A 25,064-nucleotide genomic window follows, 5' to 3' on the forward strand; every position below is an offset into this window, starting at 1 on the left:
ACCTGTGACAGTACTGCTCCCAGTCCCATGTTGCTGGCATCAGTATACAGAACAAATGGTTGTTCATAATCTGGGTAGGCCAGAACTTCATCTTCTGTGACAGCCATTTTCAGTCGAGTGAAGGACCTCTCCAGTTCCTCATTCCATTCAAATGTAGGACTCTTTTTCCTGGCTTTCTTGAGCTGACCCACCAGAAGATTTTGATAGGGGTGGCTATCTCAGTGAAGCCTTTGATGAACCTTTGGTAGTAGCCTACCAACCCGAGGAATTGAAGCACTTCATGGAGGTTGCTGGGCTTCTGCCAGTCCCAGATGACGGTGACTTTGTCAGGATCCGGTGCCACACCTTCTGCACTCACTATGGGTCGCCCTCCCAGGGCCGTGGGGTACTTGGTACCGGGCCGGTGTCAGGAGGAGGTGTCAGAGCAGCGGTGACCCGGTCCGTGGCCTTGGGCGCCCAAATCAAGGGTGGTTTGTGGTAGTTAATGGGATAATAGTTCGTGACGCCACCTGTGGTGTTCGGCAAGGGAGGTGTTAAGTCGACGCTGCATGCAGATCCGCTGGGACTGATGGTGTAGTGCAGCAAGGATGGTGTAGCTTCCCACAGGTGGAGCTGTAGTCCCAGGGCAGTGTGGGTGTAATGGATCTGGAGAAGTGCAGGATGGTGTGGATGCTAGTACCCAGATGTAGCGGTGCTGAAGGTGCTAGTGACGAAGGAATGGAGGACACCAGAGCTTGCAGTTTCAAAGCTTTACTCACAGTTCATGGTACACACTGGTGCCTGCCTCCGTGCGGTGTCTTCTGGGGTAAAGACTCAATCAACCTCCCGTGGAAGTCAGGGCTCTCCTCTCCAACACTCCGCCAACATGTACCTTTCCTGAACGACTCCTCCAATGCACCTTGTGGTGTGAAGCACTCCAGTACTTAGTAACCCTGGAATGCCTCCTAACTAGATGTTAACTTTACTTGCACAGCAGACAGCTGTAGCCTGCTTTGGGGACGCCTCACTCCCGGCTCTCTATCTGTGTCGCTGTTGTGCCTCAAGTCTTGGATGGGCATTTACAGCCAACTACTCCACCGGTGTCTGCTGCAGAACCATAAGTGTCCATACAACCTCGGGGACCGGGCCCCGGCCTTGCGCTGAGAACCCATAGGCAGGGTTCCCCTTCCAACCCACGCATCCTCTCTGTTCTCTACTCCTTCGTTCCGTACTTGTCTCTCCTTCTGATGGATGCTTAGGTTACAGTTCTACGTCTCTCCTTCTCCTCGGACCAGTCCTCAGACTCTCCTGACTGACTGTCCTGCTCCCAACTCCCCTAAGGGACTGACCTGTAATTCTAAACCTTCCCAACCTTTTATATGGGTCTAAACTCCACCCACCTCCCAACACATCCAGTGTTCCATGCAGGAAACCACCAGAGGTGCTCCTAATATATAGGAGAAGAAAGGACCTCAATGTGATGTGCAGAACTACCCTGTTGTGTGGGGTGCGAGTGTTGGAGCGTGGAAAGGATTTCCCAACCTACCAGGATGGTGGGGCACCGCACCTTAGGAGAAGGTGCCGAACCTCTGTGGTGACTGAGCCTCAGGGGCGCCACAACTACATGACCGAGGTACTGTACCTTAGGCTTCAGGAGGTGGCATTTGGATGGCTTCACTTTCAGGCCAAAGTTGGACAAGGCTTCAAAACACCTAAGCTAGGTGCTTCAGATGATCTTCTTAAGTCTTGGAGAAAGCAATGACATCATCAAGGTATAACAGAACTGTCTCGAAGTTCTTGTGTCCAAGACAGCACTCCATTAGCCGTTGAAATGTCCCTGGGGTGGTGCAGAGCCTGAACGGCATGTAGTTGAACTCGCAGAGACCCATTGGGGTGGTAAACGCTGTTTTCTCCTTGTCTGCCTCTGCCACAGGAACCTGCCAATACCCACTAGTGAGATCTAAGGTGGAAAAATAGTTAGCAGTTTTAAGTGCAGCTAATGACTCCTCAATTCTGGGTAATGGGTAGGCATCCTTATGTGTAATGCTGTTAATTTTTCTGTAATCAACACACAATCTCATGGTACCATCTTTCTTTTTCACAAAGACTATTGGAGCTGTCCAGGGGCTACAACTGTCTCTGATCACCCCAGCTCCCTTCATTTCCCGCAACATACTTTTGGCACATTGATTTTGTGTTGGGGGTATAGGCCGGTACCTTTCTTTAATGGGTGGATGATCTCCAGTGAGGATATGGTGTTGAACCCCTTTTGCCTTCCCAAAGTCGAGAGTGTGTTTACTGAATACCCGCTGTGAGGTAGCGCTGTCATGTAAGTAAGGGGTTCTCGCTTGCAGCGATCGAAAAACACATCCGGCACAGGATTTTCCAACAAATCATAGTCTATGAGGTTTATTCATCCTTCATAAACCTCCAGCAGCAATATACACAGCATTACAGGAGAGCGTCCATTATACAGGCTATTTAGCCCCAGGGTTATCTCACCCACGTCAGGGTTCCCATATGGCTGTTTCTCCAGGCCGCAGAAGTCCACTCACTCCTCAGGGACTCTCAGATACTGGCCGCCATTACACACACAGCCGCTCCACAGGCTGCTGTTAGTGAGGAGATCCTTCTCCTCACGGGACCTTCCAAACTGGACCAATCAGGTCCCAGCATTCACTCCATGTGACCTAACCTGGCCACATTATATGGTCCATAGCCACGCCCACCGGGTCACATGACTATGACCTCACCACAGGTCCTTCACACAGACATATATACTTTACAATAGCATTCATAAACATACATATGTCTCTATCTTAAGGTCACCCACCTTGAGATACATAATGGCTCTTCAACCACTCACACTCTTGGGACATCCACACAGCGCCCCCTCGTGGACACAGTGGTCATTACACCACACCGCTCATACTCCTGAGTCACTCAGTAAACCCCACTCTTTTAGTATGAAGGGGTGGAGTCAGTTCCCACCTGCAGCTGCTGACACCACTCCTCCAGCTGCTTTACAGAGCCATTGTCCTCCACCTGTTCGGATGAGACCAAGGGCTCTGCTGCCCGTATTACTGACAGTAAACAGCTTAGCCACTGTGGCATACCGAGGTATTGTGGCCTCCTCCTCCCCACAATTCAAGAGGCGTACAGGTACTCTCCCTTTGCGAACATCATCTACCCCTCTGGCTGTCAGCACAGTGGGCCGGCTATCAGAGTACACTGGCTCTACCAATGCTTGGTAATCTTTTCCTCTGAGGCCTATGGCTGCCCGACACCAAATTAACATTTCACATCTGGGGGGTATCACAATGGGGAAAGAATCACTCACTCTGATGCTGCCAATTTCTTTGCCAGACAGTTCTGCCTGCTGTCTTTACATTAGGGCCTTGATCTCCTTCTGTAGGACTCGTTGTTCACTGGAACCAGCAGTCTCGGCTACCTGTTGCAACAAAACAATAACATCAACCTTGGGTTACATTCTCGTCGATCAATGTCTACAACTATCAGACCTTGAGATTTTAACTCTACTCGCCCCACTTTAATGGTAATCTCTTTACATCCTACTTGTGGCAAAGACTGACCATTGCTGACAACTACTGTCAGTTCATCACTTGGGCCACGGGTAAGTTCAGAGTCAGCCCAATACCACTTGTAAAGGCTATATGGCATAGTTGTCACCTGAGAGCCAGTGTCCAGCAAAGCGTTCATGGGGATGCCGTCAATCACCACTGGGAGGACTGGTCGCCCTCCAACACACTTGGCTTGCCAGTTCTTTGGGCCCTTTGGTCCTACTCCTGGGGGTCGGCCCTCTGCCCCAGGGGTTGCTCGTTTAAATAACAGAATCTTGTGATGTGGCCTGCCTTGTGGCAGTGACGACAGATGGGACGTCCGTCCTGGTCATAGCGATCGTTGTCTCTCCCTTGGCATGGCAGGATCCTCTTCTTCCATAGCAACGGGACATCCTCTAGACTGGAGGCCAGCTGGATCTTCTCCTTTGAGGACACCTGCCTGGACTGCACAGTTTTGGCAAGTGCAGCCATACTTTTGGTCAGCTCTTGGACCTGAAGGCGCAGTTCTGTAGATGGATCATTATGCAGTCTGTGCATCAGCCCCCACAGGGCAGGGGGGAAAGATGCTGCTTCTTGGTGGTATGTGATCGCTGGGCGCCTAGGGGGCGCTGGACGGCTGACATTTGGTTCATGCAGCACCCGGATAGCCCAGTCTTTGAAGTCTGCAAAGTCTACGTCAGGGTTTTGTAGGGCTATGATGCGCAGCTGTGCTCTCTGGGTACTGGATAGGAGTCCCTCAATAAATTGCTCCTTTAACAGCCTGTCTCCATCTTTCACACTGTCTGGGTCAATCTGCTTAACGGCTCGCAGCGCCTCCTGCAGGTTAAGAGCATAGTCCCATATACTGTCCTGCACTCTCTGCTTACACCCAAAGAATCTCATTTTTATTTCAGCTGCATAGCGGGTGTCAAAGGTGCTTCTTAGCTTAGTCAGAATCTTTTTAACAGTCTCTTTATCAGTGTCCTGCCAGGCTTTTACTTCCCTTTGCGCTGCACCAGTTAGCTGCCCAATAAGGTTGTTCACTTTCTGTCTTTCAGACAGAGGATACACCTCAAACAAACTGCACAGCCTCTCTTTGAATTCACTCAGGGTATGTGACTCCCCTGAGTACTGCGGTAACCAGGCTGCTCCCGGTATATAGGGCATAGAAAGCGGCATTATGGGGACTGCTGCGGTGTGTGCTGATTCTTGCTGTGGTCTGGAGGCAGCGCTGGCTGCTGGATTCTGCGGTGCCATTGGAGCCGCAGGTGCCCTGGCCCCTGCATCTTGCGGTGCTGTGGGGGGTGCGGTGGCGTCTACCACTGCATCTGCTCTTGCCTCATTCTCCTCCCCCCTAGTTAACGCTGGCCAGGCCCTGGGTTGCGCTGGCTTACCAGTTGCCACTTTGCAGGCTGGATGATCGGGGGACGCCGGAACTGCAGGCCTCGGCTTCTCACTTCCCGTGCGCTGGCCTCTTCCCACGCAGCACTTCACTTTTTCATGCTTTTTGGCTGGCTCCGCCCATGACGGCCCGCCCCTTTGGCTTCCTGCGCACGCCAAGCAGCTGGGTGATGGCAGCAATTGCACAAATAGTCTATGGCACACAACACAGTCTCTGGCACACAGGACCTGGGGACACTGAGCTCCGTAAATCCTGTTCGTGAGGTCAAAATGGGTCGCCCACCAGGGCCGTGGGGTACTCGGTGCCGGGCCGGTATCTCAGAGGGAAGTGTCACAGTAGCGGTGGCCCTGGGCGCCCATGTACAAGGGTTTGAGCATGGCTGATTAAAGTTTATAAGTGGATGATACGTGACGCCACCTGTGGTGCTCGGCAATGAAGGGGTTAAGCCGACGCTGCAGGCAGATCCTCTGGGACAGATGGTATAAGGCAGCACGATGTAATAGCTCCCCACAGGTAGAGCTGTGGTCCCAGGGCAGTGGTAATAGGTGTTGAGGAAGAGGGTGTAGTGTCTGACACAGAGATGTAGCAGTGCTGGAGGGTTTGCAGGAAGAATGCAATGACACAACAGGGTGCAGTTTCCGTTACCTTTACTGTGCTTTGTAAGTGCAGTCCAGGGTCCAGATTACAGATGGAACAAAGGCTGGCCAGCTTGGAAGCAACTTAGAAATCTCTCTATGCAGATGGGTTGTGTAGTCTCCTTTCTAGCGCTTATCTGAGGTACTTGCATTACTGTGTTACACTGAAGCTCCACTTGCTTGCTCTCTTTTAGACTCCCTCGTATGGCAGACAGCTGTAGCCTTCTTCTTCTGGCTCACATGTTGCGGTTGTGCCTCCGAGTCTTATGTGGGAACAGAGCATTTACAGCTTCCTATTCCTCCGGGTTCTGTTGCAGGAACATCAGTATCTGTACAACTTTGGAGACCGGACTCCAGACCATGCGCTACAGCTAGAAGTGAGCCCAAACTCCGCTCAATCTTCCAGCTCTTCTCCTCACATCCACACACGTTTCCCTCCTCACACGAACTAACTAATTTCCCTTTCCTGGCCCCCAGAGAGCAGCTCCTCCCCCAGTTTTGGTTCAGAGCTCCCTCTGCTGGCCTGGAGTGGGAACTGTGCTGTGTGTTGTATTTAACTGATAGAGAGACCCTTCATTGCTTCCAAGCATGACATCACACTCCCTAGGAGGAAGGTAATGCCACTGTGGTGACCATACTCCTGGGGGCGCCACATAAGCACCACACCTCAAATCAACTCCAGGCCTTTTATCTGCTTAATTGAGAATGACATATCGAAGGGATTGCCCACACCTGTCCATGAAATAGCCTTGGTGTCAATTGTTCAATTACTTTTGGTCCCTTTAAAAACAGGGTGGCACATGTTAAGGAGCTGAAACTCCTAAACCCTTGATCCAATTTTAATGTGGATACCCTCAAAGGAAAGCTGAAAGTCTGAACTTCAGCTGCATCTGAATTGTTTTATTTAAAATTCATTGTGGTAATGTCTAGAACCAAAATTAGAAAAATGTTGGCTCTGTCCAAATATATATGGACCTAACTGTATGATAAGTCCATATTCTTCTTATGAAAACATAGCTGTCGGAACAAAGACATTAGACCTCATGATACCCACATGGCAAGCAAGCCTTTTGTTGTGAGCTTAGCTTGATCTCCCTGCTGAACTAGGTGCTCTTATTCAGCTGTATGCTAAAGGGGGTTTTATAATCCTGTTCCAGACAGGATACAATTCACTGACATGAAATTATATCTCCCGTATTCTTTACACTATCTTTAGCACCTATTCTCAGGTGCTGCAACTCAGCTCCTACTGAAATGGGTGGCAGCAGAGCCAGCTGTACCCGAAAATGGGCACTACTCAGTAATTGGAGCTGTGCGTTTACAGCTCTGTACACTGTATTCTTTACATCCAACCAAAGCAGGAACTACAAACAGCTAATCAATGGAGTTTCCTAGTCTTGGACAGCCACCAATCTGACCAAAAGATACTGTATGTAATCCATTTAAAAGTCCACCTGAACAGCCCATTTAATTGTGATTAAAGATAGCATTATAGCTTTATGCAACCACCACTATGGTGATCTAACTACATATGCATATACACAGCTAGTGTAAGTGCATGAATCTCAAATATGCCTGGTTTGTCGATTCCCCCCCCCAAAAAAAAATGTGATGATCAGCGAATTGCAGTACAACAAGGTATCCAATTGCCCGGAAAACATGTTTAACACTCTCCTGGAACTGTACTAAACCCATTTTGAGCTCTTTAATGTAAATACACCATTAGTCCATGTGACTTCAACATATATGGCTATCAGTGAATGGAATGTAACGTTTGAATACCCACATACACTGTACTGACAGACTTTATGTGTATTTTAATGCATTCCTGACATATGACATACTGCTAGGTTATATTTTGGGTATTCATCTTTGATGTCTTTAGTGGCTGAGCCTGTGTCATTCCCTGCAGATAATGACTGTGTTGCAACCCACTGCTGTAAACCCCTGAAATGCTACTGTCAATGTCTGACAGTGACTTTTAAAGAGCACAGTGGGGGGCCACACCATTCCATGTGCCCATCACTCCCATTCCAGTGCTCATAGGGGCGGGCTGGGCCGGGTGGCAGGAGGGCATATACCCCCCGGGCCGGTGCCTAAGCAGCTGCACAGGGCCGCTGGAGGACTGACAGGTCAGGGCTAGAGTTGAGCGATACCGTCCGATACTTCAAAGTATCGTATCGGATGGTATCGGCCGATCTTTAAAAAAAGTATCGGTATCGCCGATTCCGATACCGGAAGTCCCATTCAAGTCTATGGGACTTCCGGTATCGGAATAAGAAAAACCCTTTCCTGCCCTTGTACAGCCTCTCTGGGGTCTGTACGGGCCTTTCGGGGGGCTGTGCCGGCCTGCCAGGGGGTCTGTGCAGGCTCCGGTGGTCTGTGCCGGCCTGCCGGTGGTCTGTGCAGGCTCCGGGGGTCTGTGCAGGCATCGTCCGATGGGACTACAAGTCCCATCGGGCGATGCCTGCTACCATGACAGTGATTGACACATTAGCCAATGATGGGACAGTAGTAGTCCCATCATCCGGCTAATGTGTTAAATGTAAAAAAAAAAAAAAAAAAAAAAAAAAATTACATGCTACATACATACAACATGCATACTACATACATGCTACATTCATACTACATACTACATACATGCTACATTCATACTACATAAATACTACATGCAACATACATACTACATATATACTACATGCATGCTACATACATACTGCATGCTACATACATACCACATATATACTACATACATACTACATGCATGCTACATGCATGCTACATGCTACATACATAACATATATACTACATGCATGCTACATACATACTACATGCTACATACTACATATATACTACATGCATGCTACATACTACATGCTACATACATACTACATATATACTACATGCATGCTACATACATACTGCATGCTACATGCATGCTACATACATACTACATACATATTACATGCTACATACATACTACATATATACTACATACATACTACATGCATGCTACATGCATGCTACATACATACCACATACATAACACATATATACTACATGCATGCTACATACATACTACATGCTACATACATACCATATACATACTACATACATACTACATGCATGCTACATACATACTACATGCTACATACATACTACATATATACTACATGCATGCTACATACATACTACATGCATGCTACATACATACTACATGCATGCTACATACATACTACATGCTACATACATACTACATATATACTACATGCATGCTACATACTACATGCTACATACATACTACATATATACTACATGCATGCTACATACATACTACATGCATGCTACATACATACTACATGCTACATACATACCACATACATACTACATATATACTACATGCATGCTACATACATACTGCATGCTACATGCATGCTACATACATACTACATACATACTACATACATACCACATATATACTACATACATACTACATACAATACATTCATACAATACATACATAGACATACAGTACATATAACATAGAGTAACATACTTACCAATACTTGTCACATTGTTCCCCGAAGCCATTGTCTTTTCCGGAATAAATATTAACATAACAAACCACAAAAATACTCACCCACGATCCGAAGCAGTCCACGAGTGTGTCCCACGACGATCTTGGGTAGAGAACTGCAGCATCAGCTGTTGCTGCCGTTCTCTACGGGCTGCAGGAATCCAATGACGGAAGGTAGGTATCCTTCCGCACTGTATTCCTCCGCCACTTAAAAAAAAAAAAGTCCCTAGTCTCACTTTATGCCATTGCTGTGTGGGAAATTCCCACGCAGCAATGGCATAAAGTGAGACTAGGGACTTTTTTTTTTTTAAGTGGCGGAGGAATACAGTGCGGAAGGATACCTACCTTCCGTCATTGGATTCCTGCAGCCCGTAGAGAACGGCAGCATCATCTGATGCTGCCGTTCTCTACCCAAGATCGTCGTGGGACACACTCGTGGACTGCTTCGGATCGTGGGTGAGTATTTTTGTGGTTTGTTATGTTAATATTTATTCCGGAAAAGACAATGGCTTCGGGGAACAATGTGACAAGTATTGGTAAGTATGTTACTCTATGTTATATGTACTGTATGTCTATGTATGTATTGTATGAATGTATTGTATGTATGTAGTATATATGTGGTATGTATGTAGCATGTAGTATGTATGTAGTATGTATGTAGCATGCATGTAGCATGTATGTAGCATGCATGTAGTATATATGTAGTATGTATGTAGCATGCATGTAGTATATATGTAGCATGTATGTAGTATGTATGTGGTATGTATGTAGCATGTAGTATGTATGTAGCATGCATGTAGTATATATGTAGTATGTATGTAGCATGTAGTATGTATGTAGTATGTATGTAGTATGTATGTGGTATGTATGTGGCATGTAGTATGTATGTAGCATGCATGTAGTATATATGTAGTATGTAGTATGTATGTAGTATGTATGTGGTATGTATGTAGCATGTAGTATGTATGTAGCATGCATGTAGCATGCATGTAGTATGTATGTAGCATGCATGTAGTATGTATGTAGTATGTATGTAGTATGTATGTAGTATGTATGTAGCATGCAGTATGTATGTAGCATGTATGTAGTATGTATGTAGTATATATGTAGTATGTATGTAGCATGTAGTATGTATGTAGCATGCATGTAGTATGTATGTAGCATGTATGTAGCATGCATGTAGTATGTATGTAGCATGTATGTAGTATGTATGTAGTATATATGTAGTATGTATGTAGCATGTAGTATGTATGTAGCATGCATGTAGTATGTATGTAGTATATATGTAGTATGTATGTAGCATGTAGTATGTATGTAGCATGCATGTAGTATGTATGTAGTATTTTTTTTTTTTTTTTTAACATTTAACACATTAGCCAGATGATGGGACTACTACTGTCCCATCATTGGCTAATGTGTCAATCACTGTCATGGTAGCAGGCATCGCCCGATGGGACTTGTAGTCCCATCGGACGATGCTTGCACAGACCCCCGGACATCAGCACAGCCCCCCGGCAGGCCGGCACAGCCCCCCGGCAGGCCGGTACAGACCCCCACAGGGTGCACAGACCACCGGCAGGCCGGCACAGCCCCCCGGCAGGCCGGTACAGACCCCCACAGGGTGCACAGACCACCGGCAGGCAGGCACAGCCCCCCGGCAGGCCGGTACAGACCCCCACAGGGTGCACAGACCACCGGCAGGCCGGCACAGCCCCCCGGCAGGCCGGTACAGACCCCGGGCAGTCCACACAGCCCCCCGGCAGGCCGGCACAGCCCCCCGGCAGGCCGGCAGAGACCCCCGGAAGGCCCGAAATGACGGCGCATCATGATGCGCACACACCGCGCATCATGATGACGTCAGTCTGTCAATCAACTTTGAACTTCCGATTCCGATGCCGAATTCCGATATTGAAAAAATATCGGAAGTCGGTATCGGAATTCCGATACAGCAAGTATCGGCCGATACCCGATACTTGCGGTATCGGAATGCTCAACACTAGTCAGGGCAGGACTGAGCATTGAGCCTTTTTCTCAGTGTGTGCTAAGTGCCTCACTTCTGCCCTCTTCCCTGCCCCACTTCTGTCCTGCACTATGAACGCTCTCTGCCACACATCTAATGAATCACAGCATGACACCATCTCCTGCAGCAGCGGCTTATTCAAACCAGGCTTGCTGACACCTCCTGCATCTTCAGCAGCAGATGGCCGTCTGTCTCCCCTGCCTGGTGTGAGTGCTTGTGACGCCTCCTTCCCCTGCTCGTTTACCAGTTATCTGTCATGTAGACACTTTTTTCAGAGTATTTCTATTCATTGCATTGCAATCCTCATCTCTCCTCACTCCTAGTTCCCTCCTGTTTGCCTTCATCTTCTATCATAATTGTTTGCTGCATTACATATTTTGGCCTGTGCTCTACATTTTATTGCTGGCTTTTTTGTTCTCTTTTTTGTCATCCTTAACCTTTAATTACCCCTTCTGTTATATAATTATTATTTTATCACCCCCTGTTTTCTTTTTTTCCCCTCACTTTCTATACCTAGTCCCCTTCCTTGACTTTCTCACTCACTTTAATCCTTATGTGCCTTATCAATTACTCTTCTCCTCACCTTTACTGCCATTCCGTGTTCATTGTAGTCCATATCTTATTTGTTCCCACCTCCAGGACATATTCCCGTTTTTTTTTCCTTTTCTTTTCCTTGTCTTTGCATTGTGCAACTCCCCCCCCCCCCCCCCCCCCGCAAAATACATGTCTAATGTCCATTCCTGGTGTTCTTTAGCCCAAACAAGTCTCTTCTGCTTGTTGCCTGTCCTTAGCAGTGGTTTCCTAGCAGCTATGCTACCATGAAGGCCTGCTGCACAAAGTCTCCTCTTAACAGTTGTTGTAGAGATGCAAGAACTCTGTGTGGCATTGACCTAGTCTCTAATCTGAGCTGCTGTTAACCTGTGATTTCTGAGGCTGGTGACTCGGATTAACTTATCCTCCGCAGCAGAGGTGACTCTTGGTCTTCCTTTCCTGGGGCGGTCCTCATGTGAGCCAGTTTCTTTGTAGTGCTTGATGGTTTTTGCCACTGCACTTGGGGACACTTTCAAAGTTTTCCCAATTTTTCAGACTGACTGACCTTCATTTCTTAAAGTAATGATGGCCACTCGTTTTTCTTTACTTAGAATTTGTATTATGGCAAGAAAAAAGCAGCTAACAGTCTATTCAGTAGGACTATCAGCTGTGTATCCAACAGACTTCTGCACAATACAACTGATGGTCCCAACTCCATTTTTAAGGCAAGAAATCCCACTTATTAAACCTGACAGGGCACACCTGTGAAGTGAAAACCATTTCCGGTGACTACCTCTTGAAGCTCATCAAGAGAATGCCAAGAGTGTGCAAAGCAGTAATCAAAGCAAAAGGTGGCTACTTTGAAGAACATAGAATATAAGACATATTTTCAGTTGTTTCACACTTTTTTGTTAATTATAAAATTCCACATGTGTTAATTCATAGTTTTGATGCCTTCAGAGTGAATCTACAATTTTCATACTCATGAAAATAAAGAAAACTCTTTGAATGAGAAGGTGTGTCCAAACTTTTGGTCTGTACTATACGCATATAGCATTCTTGCGGCCACAAGACCACCTGTTCCCGGTGCCAGCACCAGAGAATCCTCACAGGGCACAGTGTGCACGATGTGAGGATTCACACATAGTGACTGTAGACATGTAGCTTAAAGGGAACCTGTCACCTGTTTTGGCCGGTATAACATGCGGCCACCGCCTTTCAGGGCTTATCTACAGAATTCTATAATGCTGTAGGTAAGCCCTCGATACGACCTGAAAGGTAAAGAAAATAAGTTTTATTATATTCACCTGGGGGGCGGTCCTATGCGGTTCGGTCCGATGGGTGTCGCAGGTCCGGGTCCGACGCCATCCATCTTCATGCGATGTCGTCCTCCTGCTTGCTTCGTGTCATGCTCCTGTGCAGGTGTACTTACCTGCCCTGTTGAGGGCAGAGCAGATTCCTGCAGTGCACAGGCGCTGGGCCTCTCTGACCTTTCCCGGTGCCTGTGCACTGCAGTACTTTGCTCTACTCTCAACAGGGCAGAAAAGTACGCCTGCACCAGAAAGAGATGGAAGCAAGCAGGAGAACAGCGTCACAAGAAGATGGGAGGCGCTGGACCTGGACCTGCGACACCCATCGGACCAGACCGCCCCCCGGGTGAGTATAATAAAACTTATTTTTCTTATCTTGCAGGTTGGAGGGGGGCTTATTTACAGTATTATAGAATGCTGTATATAAGCCCTGAAAGGCGGTGGACACATCTTATAGGGGCCAAAACTGCTGAAAGATTCCCTTTAAAATCCGACAACCCCTTTAAGGATGGGCTGCTGCTCATGGGCCACTGCTGTGTGCTTGCCCCCCAGGCTAAAATTTGCCGGCCCCTGGCTCATTTCCTACCATGGCAGTTGGGGGTCTCCTGATGACACTTGATAGTGCTTTTGTGAAGACGAGGCTGTGGCTGCCCTTCATAGGAGACAGTAATTTTCACTATATACTGCAATACTGGTTGCAGGTTCAAGTCATTCTGATAAAGTAGAAAAAAATGAAACATTTTGTAAAAATGAAATTTCCCACCATTAAAAATAAACATCCAAAGTTGTGATAGTCCGGTTACATTTTTTTTTTTTTTTCGTATATGTACCTACCGTCAATGTAATGCCTTTATGCATCTGTACTTGTTCCTGCCTTGCTGCTGTAATGCTCTGAATTTCCCCATGGTGGGACGATTAAAGGATTATCTTATCTTATCATGGTGTCCATAAAAGTCTGATCTATCAGAATAAAAAATAATTGAATCAATAAGTAAACACTGTAAAATGAAAAGATATTGAATAGCCAGAAATGTGTTTTTTTTGGTCACTGCAACACCATGAAAAAAGCAAATAGAAAATTTTTTATTTACACCAAATGATATCTATAAAGGTATGTTCCCACGTTCAGTAAACGCTGGAAGATGGACGCTGTGTGCATCCACAGCGTCCAATCCGCAGCGGCCAGATGTTACAGCATAGTGAATGGGATTTCAAGAAATCCCATGCCCACTATGCGAGTGTAAGTTGGTGAACAGGAACAGTGTCATCGGTCCGAACTACGCTCTGGAGCAAGGACTATCGGGGCCATCATCACTGTTGCAGGGGGGTGACTTGCCTGGGCGGGGAGAGCTCGAACACCTGACCGAAAGGGGTATGAGAGACTTAAAAGGAGCGGAGGGTGGGAAGGAAGGTGACTTGGTGGGAAGGCAACTACAGAGCAGGACAAAGGTTGACTCCCTCTCCTCAACTACTGCCACTTATGCCAGCCCTTTACAGACTGTCCTCCTTTCATACCCTTTACCCAGTGCCCCTCCACGAACAAGACCCGTGATGGGTAGTGCAACAGACGTACCGACCGTACCTGAGCGCTGTGATTCTGTATGAGGCCTTGTCACCTCCGCGGCCAATATGGCAGCGTGCTCCCGGTGTTCCGCGTCACACTTGAGGAACCCACAGAAGGAACTGTATTTCCTCTCCAATGGACCCAAGTTCAACGGACTCAAGACCAACGGATCTGGATACTTTGGCAAAGTCAGGAGACATTGCATCTTGTTTCTACACAGCAGAGCCAGAGACTTTGTTCTGTTCGCCGACTGCAATGCCGTCAGGAACTGTTCCTACCACTCCCCAGCAAGAACTCCAATCGATAAGTCATTACCTTCACTTTTTCCCTTCTTATTGTGTTTATTGTATAGGTCACTATTTGCCTTAACACCTCCCTGCGCGGAGGTTTCCTTGAATTCATATTCAGTGATTGCTTAAGTAAACTTTTGTTAACCCCTTCTCTGCCTGCTGCTGTGTACTGCATCCGATGAACCTTAACATGTGCACGGCCGCCTCCGGCTTCCCTGTGGAGGCGCACATGCGGCACATCTTTCCAGACCGCAGCATGTCTATTTATCTTGCGGAGACGGGAGTTTCTGCAAGATAAATATCACCAGTGCAATGTATGGGATGCGATGATTCTGAACTGTTCAATGAACACATGCAGAATCACATGCGTTCAAAAGCCGGCAGCACTTTGGGAGGAGTGGACATTTGCTGCGTTCAAAGCACTGCTGGTTATTGGCAGTGGGAACATACCCTTAAAGCTATAGCTTACAAAAATGAAAAAAAATTGAAAATGGCAACTCCAGCAACATGTTTTTTTTTTATTCCAATTTTTTTTCCACTAATTACTTTAAAAAAAAATAATGCAAGTTCGGTATTGCTGTAATAAAAATGACCGCATCATGTTGCCAGCTCATTATTATAGCAAAATATATGCCGTAAAAACAGAGTCAAAAAGATATTTTCAGAATTGTGGATTTTTTTTTTTTGCAGTTTCATCACACTTGGAATTCTTTCTGTATTTGCAGTACATTGGATATTAACCCCTTCCTGACATCCGACGTACTATCCCGTCCATGGTACCCGGGCCCGTATGACCGTGGACGGGATAGTACGTCTACCGCGATCAGCGGCGCCCACGTGGTGAGCGCCGCTGATCGCGGCCGGGTGTCAGCTGATTATCACAGCTGACACCCGGCACTATGTGTCAGGGGCGGTCACGGACCGCCCCCGATACGTTAACCCCTTGCACACCGCGATCAAACATGATCGCGGTGTACCGGGAGTTAAAGGGAAGCATCGGCAGGGAGGGGGCTCCCTCCGTGCTTCCCTGAGCCCCCCACGGCAGCGCAATGTGCAGCGCTGCTGCGGGGGGCTCCTATCCTCCAGGCCCCCGAATCCAAGATGGCGACGGGGGCCTTCGGGGACCTGAGGAAGCTGGCTTCCTCAGTGCCTGCAAAGCGCAGGCAAGAGGAAGTCTTCTTCAATGCCTGTGACAGATTGCTGATCTGTCACAGTGATCTGTGATGTGACAGATCAGCGATCTGTCACAGGACAGTGATGTCCCACCTGGGACTATGTAATAAAGTAAAAAAAAAAATAAAAAAAAAATGTAAAAATAAATTTAAAAAAATCGCCAAATAAATTAGAAAAAAAAAAAAATATTCCCTCAATAAATCCATTTTTTGGAAATAATAAAAAAAAACAACAATAAAAGTACACATATTAGGTATCGCCGCGTCCGTAATGACCCGCCCTATAAAACTGTCCCATTAGTTAACCCTTTTAGCGAACCCCTTAAAAAATAAAAATAAAAAACGAAGCAAAAAATAATGATTTATTATCATACCGCCAAACAAAAAGTGTAATAACGCGCGATCAAAAAGACGCATATAAATATCCATAGTACCGCTGAAAACGTCATCTTGTCCCGCAAAAAACGAGCTGCCACACAGCATCATCAGCAAAAAAGTAAAAAAGTTATAGCTCACAGAATAAAGCGATGCAAAAATAATTATTTTTTATATAAAATAGTTTTCATTGCATAAAACCGACAAAAACATAAAAAAAGACCTAAATGAGGTATTGCTGTAACCGTACTGACCCGAAGAATAAAACCGCTTTATCAATTTTACCGCACGCGGAACGGTGTAAACGCACCCCCCCAAAAGAAATTCATGAAACGCTGGTTTTTGTTCATTCTGCGTCCCAAAAATAGGAATAAAAAGCGATCAAAAAATGTCATGTGCCCGAAAATGGTACCAATAAAAACGTCAACTCGTCCCGCAAAAAATAAGACCTCACATGACTCAGTGGGTCAAAATACGGAAAAATTATAGCTCTCAAAATGTGGTGATGCAAAAACTATTTTACAATAAAAAGCGTCTTTTAGCGTGTGACAGCCGCCAAACATAAAAACCGCCATAAATAGTAAGTCAAACCCCCCGTTATCACCCCCTTAGTTAGGGAAAAATAATAAAACTAAAAAAAAGTATTTATCTCCATTTTCCCGTTAGGGTAAGGCTGTGTGCACACGCTGCGGATTAGGTGCGGATTCATCCGCGCGGATTTTGTAAAATCCGCAGGTGAAACCGCAGGTCAAAAGACCTGCGGTTTTACCTGCGGATTGCTCTGCGGTTTTGTCCTGCGGTTTTTCATCTCCTCAATAGAGGAGATGGCAAACCGCAGGAGAATCCGCAGAAAGAATTGACATGTCAATTCTTTCTGCGGATTGAAAACCGCAGATAATCCGCGCGGAAAATTCCGCACCGTCTGCACTGCGGTTTTTGATTCCCATAGGGAATCATGGTACTGTACACCGCAGCAGAAACTGCTGCGGGTCCGCAGCAGCCAAAACCACTGCGGAACCGCAGCAAAATCCGCAGTGTGTGCACACAGCCTTAGGGTTAGGGCTAGGGTTAGGGCTAGGGTTAGGGCTAGGGTTAGGGTTAGGGTTAGGGCTAGGGCTAGGGTTAGGGCTAGGGCTCAGATTAGGGTTAGGGGTGTGTTGGGGTTAGGGTTGGATTTATAATTGGGGGTTTCCACTGTTTGGGCACATCAGGGGCTCTCCAAATGCAACATGGCGTCTGATCTCAATTCCAGACAATTCTGAGTTGAAAAAGTCAAATGGTGCTCTTTCCCTTCCAAGCTCTGCCATGCGCCCAAACAGTGTTTTACCCCCACATGTAGGGTATCAGCCTACTCAGGACAAATTGCAAAACAATTTTTGGGGTCCAATTTCTCCTGTTACCCTTAGGAAAATAAAAAATTGGGGGCAAAAATATCATTTTTGTGGAAAAAAATGATTTTTTTATTTTCGCGTCCGAGTGTTATAAACTTCTGTGAAGCACTTGGGGGTTCAAAGTGCTCACCACACATCTAGATAAGTTCCGTGGGGGGTCTAGTGTCCAAAATGGGGTCACTTGTGGGGAGTTTCAATAGTTTAGGTATATCAGGGTCTCTCCAAACGCACATGACACCCGCAGACCATTCCATCAAAGTCTGCATTCCAAAACGTCACTGCTTCCCTTCCGAGCCCTGACGTGTGTCCATACAGTAGTTTTCTCCCACATATGGGGTGTCAGCGTACTCAGGCCAAATTGGACAACAACTTTTGGGGGTCCAATTTCTCCTGTTGCCCTTGGGAAAATGAAAAAATTGGGGACTAATTGATCATGTTTCTGGAAAAAATACGATTTTTTTATTTTCATGCCCTGGCATTATAAACTTCAGTGAAGCCCTTGGGGGTTCAAAGTGCTCACCTCACATCTAGATAAGTTCCTTAGTGGGTCTAGTTTTCAAAATGGGGTCATTTGTGGGGGGTTTCCACTGTTTAGGTACATTAGGGGCTCTCCAAAGGCAACATGACACCCGCAGACCATTCCATCAAAGTCTGCATTCCAAAACGTCACTACTTCCCTTCCGAGCCCCGACGTGTGCCCATACAGTAGTTTTCTCCCACATATGGGGTATCAGCATACTCAGGACAAATTGGACAACAACTTTTGGGGTCCAATTTCTCCTGGTACCCTTGGGAAAATAAAAAAATGGTGACTAAAAGATCATGTTTGTGGAAAAAATACGAATTTTTTATTTTCACGCCCGGGCGTTATAAACTTCTGTGAAGCCCATGGGGGTTCAAAGTTCTCACCACACATCTAGATAAGTTCCTTAGGGGGTCTAGTTTCCAAAATGGTGTCATTTGTGGGGGGTTTCCACTGTTTTGGTACATCGGGGGTTTTCCAAACGCGACATGGTGTCCGATCTCAATTCCAGCCAAAAACGTCAAATGGCACTGCTTCCCTTCCGAGCTCTGCCATGAGCCCAAATAGTGGTTTACCCCCACATGTGGGGTATCAGCGTACTCAGGACAAATTGCACAATAACTTTTAGGGTCCTGTTACCCTTGGGAAAATAAAAATTGGGGTGAAAAGATCATTTTTGTGGAAAAAATATGATTTTTTAATTGTACCGCTGTACGTTATAAACTTCTGTAAAGCCCTTGTGGGTTCAAAGTTCTCACCACATATCTAGATAAGTTCCTTGGGGGGTCTAGTTTCCAAAATGGGGTCACTTGTAGGGGGTTTCCACTGTTTAGGTACATCAGGGACTCTCCAAATGTGACATGGCGTCCGATCTGAATTCCAGCCAATTTTGCATTGAAAAAGTCAAACGGCGCTCCTTCCATTCTGAGCTCTGCCATGCGCCGAAACAGTCGTTCCCCCCCACAAATCAGGTATCAGCGTACTCAGGACAAATTGCACAATAACTTTTGCAGTCCAATTTCTCCTGTTACCCTTGGTAAAATAAAAAAATTGAACCTGAAGTATTTTTTTTGTGAAAAAAAGTTAGATGTTCATTTCTTTTTAAATATTCAAAAAAATTCCTGTGACGCACCTAATGGGTTAATAAACTTCTTGAATGTGGTTTTGAGCACCTTAAGGGGTTCGGTTTTTAGAATGGTGCCACTTTTGGGTATTTTCTATCATATAGACCCCTCAAAGTGGCTTCAAATGTGATGTGGTCCTAAAAATAAAATGGTGTTGTAAAAATGAGAAATCGCTGGTCAACTTTTAACCCTTATAACTTCCTAACAAAAAAAAATTTTGGTTCCAAAATTGTGCTGATGTAAAGTAAACATGTGGGAAATGTTACTTATCAAGTTTATTGTGTGCCGTATCTCTGTGATTTAAGGGCATAAAAATTCAAAGTTGGAAAATTGCAAAATTTTCAAAATTTTTGCCAAATTTCCATTTTTTTCACAAATAAACGCAAGTTATTTGAATGAAATTTTACCACTAACATGAAGTACAATATGTCCCGAGAAAACAATGTCAGAATCACAGGGATCAATGGAAGCGTTCCAGAGTTATGACCTCATAAAGGTACAGTGGTCAGAATTGTAAAAATTGGCCCGGTCATGAACGTGCAAACCACCCTTGGGGTGAAGGGGTTAAAATGAATGGTGTTATTCAAAACTACAACTACAACTACTCATATGCAGCTATGTCGACAAAAAAATAAATACCGTATATACTCGAGTATAAGCCGACCAGCGTATAAGCCGACCCCCCTAATTTTGCCACAAAAAACTGGGAGAACTTATTGACTCGAGTATAAGCCTAGGGTGGGAAATGCTCCATAGATTATTCCCCCATATGGTGTCCCCATAAGAAGCTCCATAGATTGTTCCCCCATATGCTGACCCCAGAAGAAGCTCCAGATTATTCCCCCATATGCTGCCCCCATAAGAAGCTCCATAGATTGTTCCCCCATATGCTGACCCCGGAAGAAGCTCCAGATTATTCCCCCATATGCTGCCCCCATAAGAAGCTCCATAGATTATTCCCCCATATGCTGCCCCCATGCTGCTGCTGCTGCATGTAAAAATAAAAAAAATGACATACTCACCTCTCCGTCGCTGGGTGTCAGGTGCCAGTGTCACTGCTGGCACCTGAGATACTCACGTGTCCTGCGTCCATGGCTGTTCACCGCTATCTGCCACGTCATCAGTCAGTGTCGTTCAGACTGCAGGAGGCGCGGCGCGCACTAACCACGTCACCGCGCCCTCTGCTGTCTGAAGTCACTAACCGATGACAGACAGCAGCAAGCAGCCATGGACGCAGAACAGGTGAGTATCGCTATACTTACCCGTCCTGACGCTGTGTCTTGAGCCCCCAGCTTCTCCACGCTCTCTCTTCCTGCCTTCAACGGTCATGTGGTACTGCTCATTAAAACTCATGAATATGCGCATATTCATGAGTTTTAATGAGCGGCACCACGTGACCGCTGAAGGCAGGAAGAGAGCACGGGGAGAAGCTGGGGGCTCAAGACACAGCGTCAGGACGGGTAAGTATGACCTGACACCACCGCCCCCCCTCCGACCCCCTTTGTATATGACTCGAATATAAGACGAGAGGGGGACTTTCAGCCCAATTTTTTGGGCTGAAAATCTCAGCTTATATTCGAGTATATACGGTACGTTAAAATCATGTATTAAGGCTCCTTCACACGTCAGTATTTGGTCAGTATTTTGCATCAGTGTTTGTATGCCAAAGCCAGGAATGGAACTTACCGAGAAAAAAATATAATTGACTGATGTCTGTTCTTTGTTTTGGAGACACTCCTGGTTTTGGCATACAAATACTGATGAAATACTGATCAAAAATACTGATGTGTGAAAGAGGCCTTATGGTGATGTACAGTATAAAGTGTTAGAGCATAATGTGAATATAGCGCGTATATAGGAAATATTTAAGGCTAGGATTAGCTCACTGGGAGTTGATAACAAGGGGTGGGTATTTCCTGATTAGAAGGAGTTCAGTGTCAACCAGTGAAGTGTCGAGAGAGTTTAAGTAGTGGGTTGCAAGGGGCAGCATGGGCCAAAAGTTCAGGGCAGTAGGCGGCCAAATGGAGATCCCTGATGGACATTCCAACAGCATCTGGAGCCTAGGGCTCCGATCAGGTACCATGGAGCAGGTCTGGTCATAAGACATCACAAGGTCGGTGGACATTTAGTTACATGAGAGGTCCCGGGTTCACTGCCATAGTGGACAATGAATGAATTGGACTGATGGAGTCAGAGGGCTTGGGGGTAGTCCAGAATGAACGTGTGGCAAAACAGAAGAAGAGTTGTGCTACGGAGGAAGGAAGTCTGCATTTCTCTGCCCTATCCCACTTGTACCCACCTGATGAACTTGGACTGTTTATTAAAAGTTTGACTATTTCCAAGAACCTGGTGTCCCATACATTGTAAGTAGCGGCTCCTGAGGGCGGAAGCCTGAAGGCAGCAGAGGCCTGCGGCCTACAAGTGACTGTGATGCACCCCACACTCTACAGCACAATGGGACTGGGACACCTCTTGTCTGTAAAGTGCCAGAGCGCAACCGGACAGCTGCTCCATTGTGCCTACCACTCTGCAGCACTTCATAGATATGTATCTGTCTATCAGTAGTGACATTGGTAGCAGTAGCAGCCGAACAGTAAAGAATATGATAGAACAGGAGAGGAGATGTCAGCTGTCTATGGCCAACTCTGGCAGCCCCTGCAGGAGCAGCAGTAGAGCAGTATAAATATTATACGATGAACAGGCAGGAGATGCTCAGCTGGGTGGGACACATTGGCAGCAGCAAAACAGTGTAAAACACAATGGAGAGGCAGGCATATGCTAATGTAGTTCTAACTGGTTGAAGGTGGATACAATTCAACATTAATTCATGCCTGATTAATTTAAAAAATGTAATTTTTTTCACACTTATGGAGGAACATTTGTTTCACTGGGGGCATCACAAAGCCACCTACCATGCTGAATACCTTCTTTGAAAGTACAATTGAGGCTGGACAATACAGTACACCCATGGCTTACTGGGACAATTGTTCCACTAGTTCAATCTACTGTCACACAAGTCCATTGTGTTGGAACTCAGGTTATATGCCAGAAAAAGGTCAGGTACGACTGGCTTTATGTTTCTATCTCTTTTATTAAGCGGTTTTGCTCTCTATACTGAATCACCTAAAATGACTGCTGCATTTCCTGCATCGGCTTTTATAGAGACTCTAACAGTCCCATCTGGTTGGCTGTGCTATACCATTTGATGCGATAGCTGCAAGGAATCTGTAACGAAGTAACATGCAATGTGTGACACGACCCAACAATTGGTCAGTCACAAAATGGTAAAACAAACAAGGGAACACCGGGGACACTATTACAATGGTGGGCCCTGCGATAGGAAATGGGGAAATGGACACCTCCTGCACTCTCCTGAGGATGTGCCCTGGTCTATCCTGACATTCCTATATGGTTTCTTTCAAACGTTGCCGAGCAGGATACCTTAGCCCTCGCTTACCCTGCACCTAGACAGACAGCAAAAGGAATAGGGTAACAAAAACCACACTTAGCTTGCTCTGCTGCAATGCACCGGACAGCAGAGTAAGGCACCAGATAACAGCATTCAGCTGAAGCACCACTGCACCAGCAACCTCCTGTCTTCAGCACGGTTGGTATCCAAAAGGACCTGTATAACGAACAGTCAGCTGATGCATCAGGTGACCCTTTAAAGGAAGGTGGGAGTGGTCACCACCTGCATCAGCAAACTCACCAGCAATGTAATTACACCAGCGGCCACCGGGGGTGAAAACTGATATTAACCGATGGTGGCCTGAAGTGAAAAAAGTTTTTATGTGAGAATGCAGATCTGCTACAGATCCAAAAATGGATCATGACAGAATCATGAGAGTCTGAGATCATGTGAGCCTTTTTTTTGGCTGAAATAATCTTCAGCAATGTGTAAAGCAGCATTGCACGTTTTTAGTGATTTGTGTAAATAGCAAATTGTTATTGGACCTAAAATTTCATACATTCAGTACAAGTTTGATTAGCTAATTTCTAACAGCTTGTGTTGAATTTAATATGAAGTGTATTAATATGAAGGCGGTGCACTTTTGTTAGTGAAGGCTACCTCAGAAAAGTTGTTTACTCTGCTATTGTGGATTTGTGGTGTCTTCTCTTAAATAAATTCATAGTTCTTCTACCATAGATGAAGCATATATTATTCTGTTTTCTTAGTGTATAATTAAAGAGTCTTTTCTGGTCAGTTTGCTTTTTTTGTTCCATTAATAGCAACAACATCAAGGAAACCTGTTTTCTCAGCACAATTTAAGTTTTCCAATATTTGCTTATCTTTGTCATCCACATAATTATACTTTACAAATCTTAAGAATAAAATGATTTTATAACGGAACAACTGAATTCAGTACATCTTGTGAATGTGAATGCCATTTGTTGTATTTTAGCGGAAGCGTTATCCCAAGAGTTGAATACGCAGCCGAAGAAATTGCCACTTGGTAAGTACAGCAATTGCGCAACTGCTTACAAATGTGCCATATTGCCAGGATCTTATTACTGAATGTTTGCTTGCAGTAGATTCATTGCTATGTTAGAAATTTATGTAACAGTTGTGTCATATAGAAAATTATTCCTAATGGGGTTTCCAGCGCTTTGATTTTTAAAACCAAATCTTAAAATAGAATGATTTGTCATGTATACATAAGAAATAACACTATTTCTGGTCTATAGGTATCTCTTGTATCTTTAATTTTAAAATAGAATTCCTTTTTTCAGTCTCTCTCTCTCTTGGAAGGAGACTAGCTGCTAAGGTGTCACCTATGCACTGCACACAAGGGGATAGATTCCTACTTGGCTTTATGTAGTGCACATGGAGGTCTGAGGACATTACAGTGTATGTCACTATGGAACATATAACAAAGCTGTATTAAGTAATGTAGCTGTGAATCAAGCACCAAAGTAAGATCAATCATATGTTGGAAGTTGCATCATGATCTGGTTCAATGAGCCTGTGTGATATCCTCACCTTCCTAACAACTCAGTGAGCTTGTAAGTCTGCTTTATCAAGACAGAGTTTAGGTGTTTTTTAAAGCGAATGATAAGTACAGCAGGCGATCAGAGTAGAATAAGTGAGTCATCATAAGTAGAGGAAGAAGCATGACTGACCGTGAGTTTGCGTATACTATAGTATGTTCACTTCTTTTTGTCAATATCTTATGCAATATCAATACAATTTTAGGAGACAAGTGTACAAATCCCTCAGCAGTCTATATCCAAACTATGCCTGCAAGCAATACTTAGATTCATTTCATCAGTTGGAAAAAAATTGCGGATATTCAGAAAATTCCATACCTCAACTCCAGGATGTTTCTAATTTCTTAAAAGGTAACATTCTATAAATTAACATTTTGTTTAATTGGACAATATAGTTTAGAAGAAAAGATGATCGCTGAGATATATTGGTCCCAATTCATCATTTGGTTTCTCCAGTTTTCTGGAGTATTTGAGCCTTGTGTTCTGTACATTTTGTGCCACTTTTATAACTTATCTTTATGATGAAGTATTTTCTTTTATCTTTGCTAATGATGGATGAACCCAAGCAGTAAACTTCGGAGTCCATACTAAACACGTACTGTTCAGGCATAGACCCGGACTT

At 45.3% G+C, this 25,064-nt stretch overlaps 1 long non-coding RNA gene across 1 annotated transcript in view; it reads left to right on the forward strand.

Annotated features, from left to right (window-relative positions):
* Nucleotides 1–24,793, forward strand: part of LOC141089004 (uncharacterized) — a 55,452-nt gene extending 30,659 nt beyond the window's left edge. The window contains exons 2-3 of the long non-coding RNA XR_012232127.1: nucleotides 23,857–23,907; nucleotides 24,648–24,793. This is a non-coding gene — a long non-coding RNA (uncharacterized lncRNA). The remainder of the gene's footprint in view (nucleotides 1–23,856; nucleotides 23,908–24,647) is intronic.
* The last annotated feature ends 271 nt before the right edge of the window (nucleotides 24,794–25,064 follow it).

The sequence above is a fragment of the Dendrobates tinctorius genome, unplaced genomic scaffold, assembly GCF_039654945.1.
Source record: "Dendrobates tinctorius isolate UK_male_01 unplaced genomic scaffold, ASM3965494v1 ptg000043l, whole genome shotgun sequence".
Classification (NCBI taxonomy): domain Eukaryota; kingdom Metazoa; phylum Chordata; class Amphibia; order Anura; family Dendrobatidae; genus Dendrobates; species Dendrobates tinctorius.